The following is an 8,598-nucleotide window of genomic DNA, read 5'->3' as shown; positions in this document are numbered from 1 at the left end:
ACTCCATTCCAAGCCTTATCTATTGCTGAGCCTTCTAGGAAAAGACTTTCTTCATTTGTCTCCTACAATGATGCGAAGTTGGCCATCGAGCGTGGCACAACTAGGGGTTTGGGGAAAATGATAAAGATGGAAGATAATAAATCCCGGGCTGGTATAAGGTATTCTTCTGGTGCTTCTAATGATCTTGGGCTGTTTCAGAGTGGAGGTTTCATCCACACCGATGGAGATCACGAAGTTGCTGCCATCATTGAAGAAGACGAAGAGGAAGACCTCGACAACTTTGTCATACCTAGTGGGATCTGCAGTAATTGGGTCGTTGTTGATGTTCCAACAGTTATCCATAAGTCAACGTAATATGTTCATTCCTGTTTAAAAACTCTTCTCCCATGCCAAAGGGAGAAGTGAAGACATTGTTGGCATAATTTGTTAATACAATGATATTATTCAATAATCGCATGATTAAATGTTTGTTTTCCAAATTATTTTTCATTTTTGCTTTTCGCATGAAATTGGTAATCACCATAAAACCCTAAAAAAGAGAATAAAATCATCTTTTTTCATCTGCATAATAATTTGCCTTGTTTGAATTCTGAAATCTCTTTTATACTCAAAATCATTATGCATGTTGATCAAACCCATTGAACATAATAATCCAACACCATCTCCCAACTTTGAGTTCCCTGTATTTGAGGCAGAAGAAGATGATGTTGAAGAGATTCCTGATGAGATTACCTATGAGGAGAAGATCATTCAACCACATCTTGAGAATCTGGAAACAGTCAATTTGGGGTCTGAAGTCTGCATTCGTGAAGTGAAGATTGGGGTACTCCTTGAAGAGTCTGTTAAGAAGGGGTTGATTGAGTTTCTACGAGAATATGTCGACGTCTTTGCCTGGTCGTATGAAGACATGCCTGGTCTAGATACTAATATCGTGCAACATTTCTTGTCATTGAAGCCTGAGTGCGTGCATGTGAAGCAAAAGCTCAGAAGAACTCATCCTGATATGGCAGTGAAAATTAAAGAAGAAGTTCAGAAGCAAATTGATGCTGGGTTTCTGGTGACTTCTACATATCCTCAATGGGTGGCCAATATTGTGCCTGTATCTAAAAAAGACGGAAAAGTCCGAATGTGCGTGGATTACCGTGACTTGAATAAAGCTAGCCCAAAAGATGATTTTCCTCTACCACACATTGATATGTTGGTAGACAATACGAATAAATTCAATGTCTTTTCATTTATGGACAGATTTTCCGGTTATAATCAGATAAAAATGGCACCCGAGGATATGGAGAAGACAACATTCATCACACCTTGGGGAATATTCTGTTATCGAGTGATGCCCTTCGGTTTGAAGAACGACGGAGCCACGTATCAACGTGGTATGACTACCTTGTTTCATGACATGATGCACAAGGAGATCGAGGTGTATGTCGATGATATGATTGCAAAGTCAAAAACGGAAGTTGGACATGTAGAACACTTGTTGAAGCTTTTCCAGCGTTTGAGGAAGTACAAACTCCGCTTGAATCCGAACAAGTGTACATTTGGAGTCCGTTCCGGCAAGTTATTAGGCTTTATTGTCAGCGAGAGAGGTATTGAAGTTGATCCTGCCAAGGTAAAAGCAATACAAGAGATGCCTGCGCCCAAAACTGAGAAGCAAGTCAGAGGTTTTCTTGGCCGCTTGAATTACATTTCAAGATTTATATCCCACATGACTGCCACATGTGCGCCTATATTCAAGCTCCTTCGGAAAGATTAGTGTCATGATTGGACCGAGGATTGCCAAAAGGCCTTTGACAGTATCAAAGAGTATCTGTCCGAGCCTCCGATTCTGTCTCCGCCTGTTGAAGGGAGACCATTGATTATGTACTTGACTGTGCTTGATGATTCCATGGGTTGTGTCCTTGGTCAGCAAGATAAATCAGAAAAAAAAGAATATGCAATATACTACTTGAGTAATAAGTTCACCGACTGTGAGTCTCGGTACTCAATGCTTGAGAAGACATGATGTGCTTTGGCTTGGGCTGCTAAGCGTTTACGCCAGTATATGTTGAATCATACAACATGGTTGATATCCAAAATGGATCCGATCAAGTATATCTTTGAGAAGCCTTCTTTAACTGGGAGAATTGCCCATTGGCAGATGCTGTTATCTGAGTATGATATTGAGTATCGAGCTCAAAAAGCTATTAAAGGTAGTATCTTGGCTGACCATTTGGCGCATCAACCAATTGAAGATTATCAGTCTGTGCAATACGACTTCCCTGATGAGGAGATTCTGTATTTGAAAATGAAAGATCATGATGAGCCTACGCTCGATGAAGGGCCAGAGCCTGGTTCCCGATGGGGTATGGTGTTCGATGGCGCTGTCAATCAGTATAGGAATGGTATTGGGGCAGTGATTATTACTCCTCAAGGCACACATTTTCCTTTTACAGCAAGGCTAACTTTCAAATGCACAAATAATATGGCAGAGTATGAGGCCTGTATTATGGGTTTGGAAGAATGTGTTAACTTTAGGATCAAACATCTTGATGTTTATGGCGATTCGACCCTTATTGTTAATCAGATTAAGGGTGAATGGGGGAGACGAATCAACCTGACCTCATCCCATATAGAGATTATGCGAGGAGGATTTCAACTTTCTTTACTAAAGTTGACTTCCATCATATTCCTCGAGATGAGAATCGGATGGCGGATGCTCTCGGTACGCTTGCTTCAATGATTGCTGTCAATTATTGGAATGAAGTCCCAAAGATTACTGTGATGCGCTTGGATAGACCAGCTTACATGTTTGTAGTTGAGGAGATGATTGATAAGCCATGGTATTATGATATCAAGTGCTTTCTCCAAAGTCAGACTTACCCTCACGGGGCATCTGTTAAAGATAAGAAGACTTTGAGGAGATTATCTGGCAATTTCTACCTTAATGGTGATGTGCTTTACAAGAGAAATATTGACATGGTTCTGCTCAGATGTGTGGATAGACACGAAGCAGACTTGTTGATGACTGAAGTCCATGAGGGTTCATTTGGTACTCATTCCAATGGACATGCCATGGCAAAAAAGATGTTGAGGGCAGACTACTATTGGCTGACAATGGAGTCTGACTGGTGCAAATACGTAAAGAAATGCCACAAGTGTCAGATTTATGCGGACAAGATTCATGTTCCCCCGACACTTCTGAATGTTATTTCCTCACCATGGCCTTTCTCCATGTGAGGAATTGACATGATTGGCATGTTTGAGTCTAAGGCGTCAAACGGTCATCGTTTTATTCTCGTAGCCATTGATTACTTCACCAAGTGGGTTGAAGCGGCATCGTATGCAAATGTGACCAGGCAGGTGGTTGTGAGGTTTATCAAGAACAAACTCATATGCCGATATGGTGTGCCAGACAATATCATTACTGATAATGGATCTAACTTGAACAATAAGATGATGAAAGAGCTGTGTAGCGAGTTCAAAATTGCACATCATAATTCTTCTCCCTATAGACCCAAGATGAATGGGGTTGTTGAAGCTGCTAACAAGAACATCAAGAAGATTATTCAGAAGATGGTTGTTACGTACAAAGATTGGCATGAGATGCTGCCATTTGCTTTGCATGGCTATCGTACATCCGTTTGCACTTCAACAGGGGCAACCCCTTTCTCCCTTGTATATGGCGTGGAGGTTGTGCTCCCCGTGGAGGTTAAGATCCCATCAATGAGAGTCTTGATGGAAGCCAAGTTGACTGAGGCTGAATAGGTTCAGAGTCATTATGACCAACTGAATTTGATTGAAGATAAGAGATTAACTGCCATGTGCCATGGTCAGTTATATCAACAAAGGATGAAGAAAGCCTTTGATAAGAAGGTCAGGCTTCGTGTGTTCCGAGAAGGTGACCTCGTGCTCAAGAAAGTCTTGTCTTTCGCGCCCGATTCCAGGGGCAAGTGGACTCCAAACTATGAAGGTCCATACGTTGTTAAGAGAGCCTTTTCAGGCGGTGCTTTGTTGCTCACAACTATGGATGGGGAGGATTGTTGGTGTAAGCCCTAGAGGCCAATACTTTTGGTACTTGTATCTAATTATTTAAAGGCATTTTCTTTATTATGGTTGACTAATAAAGTCCCTAGAATAGATAGTACGTTTAATGTATTAAGTGTGACTTAATCATGAGAACACATTAAACATAAGGGCACTGTTCTTAAAGTATCCGTAGTCGAGCTTTAATGTGAAGTGGGATAACATTAAAGCATTAAGACTATTATGTTTGTAGACTGATGATCACATCTCATGGATCATGGATAAAGAGTTATCAAGTCTTAAACATAGGTATGAATATTAGGAGTAATGTTTATACCGGATTGACCCGCTATGAGAATACTATATAGAAAGTTATGCAAAGTGTCATAAGTTATTCTCATGGTGATAATAGTGTATACCACTCTTCGACCTGAAACCACTATGGATCCTAGATGTAGAGTTGAGTGCTTTATTGCTGATCCAACATTGTCCGTAACTGGATGACCATAAAGACAGTTAATGGGTACTCCACGAAGCATGATGAGGGACATGAGTGTCCTAGATGGAATTTGCCAATCCTGCGTAACAGGATAAATGTCTATGGGCCCAATATTGAACTGGACAAGGGTGACACGGTCTATACCTTGTGTTCAATATAGACATAAGGGCAAAGGGGTAATTATACACATAATTATTATCACAGGAGGTTTTTGTCAGATCACATGACACTTTCGTGACTTGGGTAGCAGTGATGTGTTGCTAGATACCGCTCACTATTTATTATGTTAAATGCGTGATTTAATATAATTGCCAACGTCGCGAAAACCTATAGGGTCACACACAAAGGACGGATTGATGAGAGATAGAATAATTAAGGAACATCGTAAGGTACGGTGTACTTAAGCAGAATACGAAATATGGTAAGGTACCAAATACTTAAGTGATTTTGGCATATTATGAGATATATGCCAAAATGCACTTAAGTGGGCTTTTTGGCTTGAAGCCCACATAAGTGGTTCTATAAATAGAGCTCTTGTGCAGAAGCTTTGTATGGGAATACAACACAACTGAAGAGTTGGAATTTCGTATCTCTCTCTCACTCAAAGCCTTCATTCATAACAGCTAGCACTGCGATTGAAGGAATCCGTCCGTGTGGACTGAGTAGAGACGTTGTCATCGTTCAACGTTCGTGATCGCCCCATGGATCTGTATCAAAGGTTTTGATCATTATCAGAGATCTGCACCAAAGGTTTGAATCGCCACAAGAGGTAACGATTCTATCACTGATCATGCCCATTCGTAAGGATCACTAAATGGAGAAATTTTTAAATTCCGCTGCGCCTTGGATGGCAATTCTCCAACAGTGGTATCAGCGCCACTTACGAAACCATGAATCTGATAACTGTTTTTGTTCTGTAATAATATGATTAAAGACAGAATGAATCAAAGGTTAAATTGAGATCGATCAAGTTACATATATGTGATATATGTAACCCTGATGCAAAATACATTATATATGATATAGTGTTCTTGTTTCGTTCATTCAAACCCTCGATGATTGTTTTCCTTTGAGCGATCAATGGTCATTTGCTTCTTGATCCGACATTAGTATGGTGAAGCAATGACGTGTTGATCAATCATATTGAATTAACAATCGAGATGTGTTTGACGGTCTGAAATTGGTGCATCAGGGTTAGTGACGACACAAGGGTTGTGTTGTCAGAGAGTTATGCGATTGGGGTATGACTGCACAAGAGTTGGGCGTTCTAAACACTTTTCCGAATAGTGTTAACCGGTTAACGCGTGTGGTTAACCGGTTAACGCAATGCGAAATAATTTTTTTTGCTTTTTCAAACAGTGTTAACCGGTTAACGCATATGGTTAACCGGTTAACGCAAGGCGGAAAACAGTTTTCCAAGACATTTTCAAACAGTGTTAACCGGTTAACGCATATGGTTAACCGGTTAACGCAAGGCAGAAAAGAATTTTTAAAAGGTTTTCAAACAGTGTTAACCGGTTAACGCATATGGTTAACCGGTGTCATACGGTGAACTGACTTTGTGTGTTTTGCTTTGGAAAGCAAATGTCGCGGATAGCAAGAGTCGCCACCGACTTTTCTTTTATCCAATAAGGAAAGGTGGAAAAGAACAGGAAAGACCTTGATTAGATTTTGGGTTCGGGAGGTACATTATACAAAGGGAAGGTGTTAGCACCCTTTGTATCCATGGTTATCCATGGGCTCTTAATTGCTTGATCACTTATGTTTGTCTGGAGAAAGTGGTTGTGAATTGTTTAGAAAATGTTTTGAAAGGAGAATTTAACTTTATAATGATTCTCGTATGAATGTATACAAAGTGGTTATCTCGTTTAGTTTTAAAAGTTGTTTAGAAAAATATAACTCGGTAATGATTCTAGTATGAATGTATACCAAGTGGTGATTTTCTAAAAGACGTTTTGAAAGGTGTGGGGTGTGAAAAATATTTTAGGTTGTGATTCAGCAATTAAGAGTTATACCCACCCAAGGTCTTTATGGGCATTTCCTATCCTTATGAGGGTAAAACTGTCCTTACTATTGAGAAGTAAGTAGTTTTACCCTTTGGATGTAAAAGGGTCATCGTAGGGTCATCGATTGGTCATTGAAGGCAACATTTGTAAGGATACCTTAGCATTCGAAGGGACGATCATCATTTAACCGTAGGCTACACCGAAGGGTCATCGAGGGACAAAATCATATATTCGAAGGCAACATCCGAGGGACTATGATTTATTTTATGATGATTTAATCGAAGGGTCTTGGCTAAGTGTATCCCCACATTCGCGGGACATGACCGTAATACCGTAAAGCAACAAAGAGAGGTCCAAGATCACATATTCATAGGCCGTATTTTACAATCAATTAGGTAATTAGGAGGAATCCCCACATTAAAATTAATACATTAAGATCAATTAAGCAATTTAGGGTGGATCTTTGCCATAAAATTAATACATTAAAATCAGTTGAGCTATTCAGGGTGAATCTCCACAAGGGTATCCCACAAATAAAGTGGAATACCTAACAAGTAATCTTTTCCTGGGATATGTGAACCTTTACAAAACTCAACAAAACATGTCAGAACACCAAATCAGGGTGTAATCGAGGATTACACCATAAAAAATCACAACAGTAAATAGGGTCGGGTAAATGATGCATGGCTATGATAAAACATGAGTGAAAAATCAGAACAGAAAAGTCAGCTATTGTCACGTTCGCTCCTGCCTCGCCTAGCGAAGGCTTAGCGAATACTCGCTGCATGCTCGCTTAGCGATGTGCTAGCGAGCGACTGCGGATGCTGGTTTTGATATCAGCACAATTTCAACCAATTTTATGCCTTATGGCTTTCATTACAGCAATTATATGGTTAATCATTTAAGGTATTCAGGTACATACCAGAATTCACACGCCAAACTTAAGATATTTTCAGAAATTTAATCATAATGCCATATGCAAATTAAGAACATAAGGCAGTAATAGCAATGTAAACCTGTTTGCAATTGAATGGCGACTCGGAATCGGCAAATTGGATTGAATTAGGCAGAGGTAAACCTTGATGCCGCCGAGTTCCTTCAGGGTTTGCCTCCCGTGAGCGTTATGGTTTGCTTGCTAGGGTTCTCCTTTTTCCGTTTTCGTTTTTCTTTCTCCGTTTTCGTTCTTCCCCTTTTTCGTGACTGAAGTGTCGGTATTTATAGTAATTGTGGTGACCTAATGGGCTCAGAATGAAGCCCAAAAATTCTGATATATCGCAAGCTTCGCTAGGCGAGCGTTGTAGCGAAGGGTTCGCTAGGCGAAGGATTTTCTCGCCTAGCGAGCAGGCCATTTGTGACCTAATGGGCTCAGAATGAAGCCCAATAATTCTGGTATTCGCAAGATTCGCTAGGCGAAGGAGTTGCTCGCCTAGCGAGCGAGCTAGTTTGGGCCTTTTTCTGGATTGGGCCTGTTGTGAGCTGGGCTTTTGTTCCTTTAAGGTCAGTGCCTTGCAGAATAAGTTGGAGTGCTTCGAGAAATGTTTTGCGAGATTAATGGGCAAATTTTGGGGTATGACAGCTGCCCCTGTTCAATATTCTTGAACCGAGAGAGTTAGGATGGCAGGTATGCCATTCGTGGTCTGGAGGTGGAAGATTATTGAACACTAGAATGCCCCAAAAATTTGCACTTGTCAAATAGTCTTGATGGAGATGGGCTTAAAGATGCCATCCAGAAAGTTTGATGATAAGAGCTTCAGATTGTGTCGTACGTTAGACGATATCTTAAGCCATGGGTATCATATCGGGTCATACGCTAGACCATATAGTGAGTCCTCCATTATGCTGTCGACTTCGCTAGGGAGTCAGAGTGTGTTATACGCTGCTGGGGATAAGGGATCAGAATGGATCATACGCTAGACCGTATCTGAATAGCAGAGTGAGTTGTTAATTAGGCGGATGACTTTGCTGGGGAGGAAAGATCCGAATGGATCGTACGCTAGATCGTATCTGAGTTACAAGATAAGCCGTCCATTAGGCTGTATCTGAGGATGAAAGGGGTAGTCGTACGCTAGACTACACTTCAGAATG

This window comes from Lathyrus oleraceus, chromosome 1, assembly GCF_024323335.1.
Source record: "Lathyrus oleraceus cultivar Zhongwan6 chromosome 1, CAAS_Psat_ZW6_1.0, whole genome shotgun sequence".
Taxonomy (NCBI): Eukaryota; Viridiplantae; Streptophyta; class Magnoliopsida; order Fabales; family Fabaceae; genus Lathyrus; species Lathyrus oleraceus.
The sequence above is the reverse complement of the archived record's forward strand: the minus strand, read 5'-3'. Positions refer to the sequence as shown.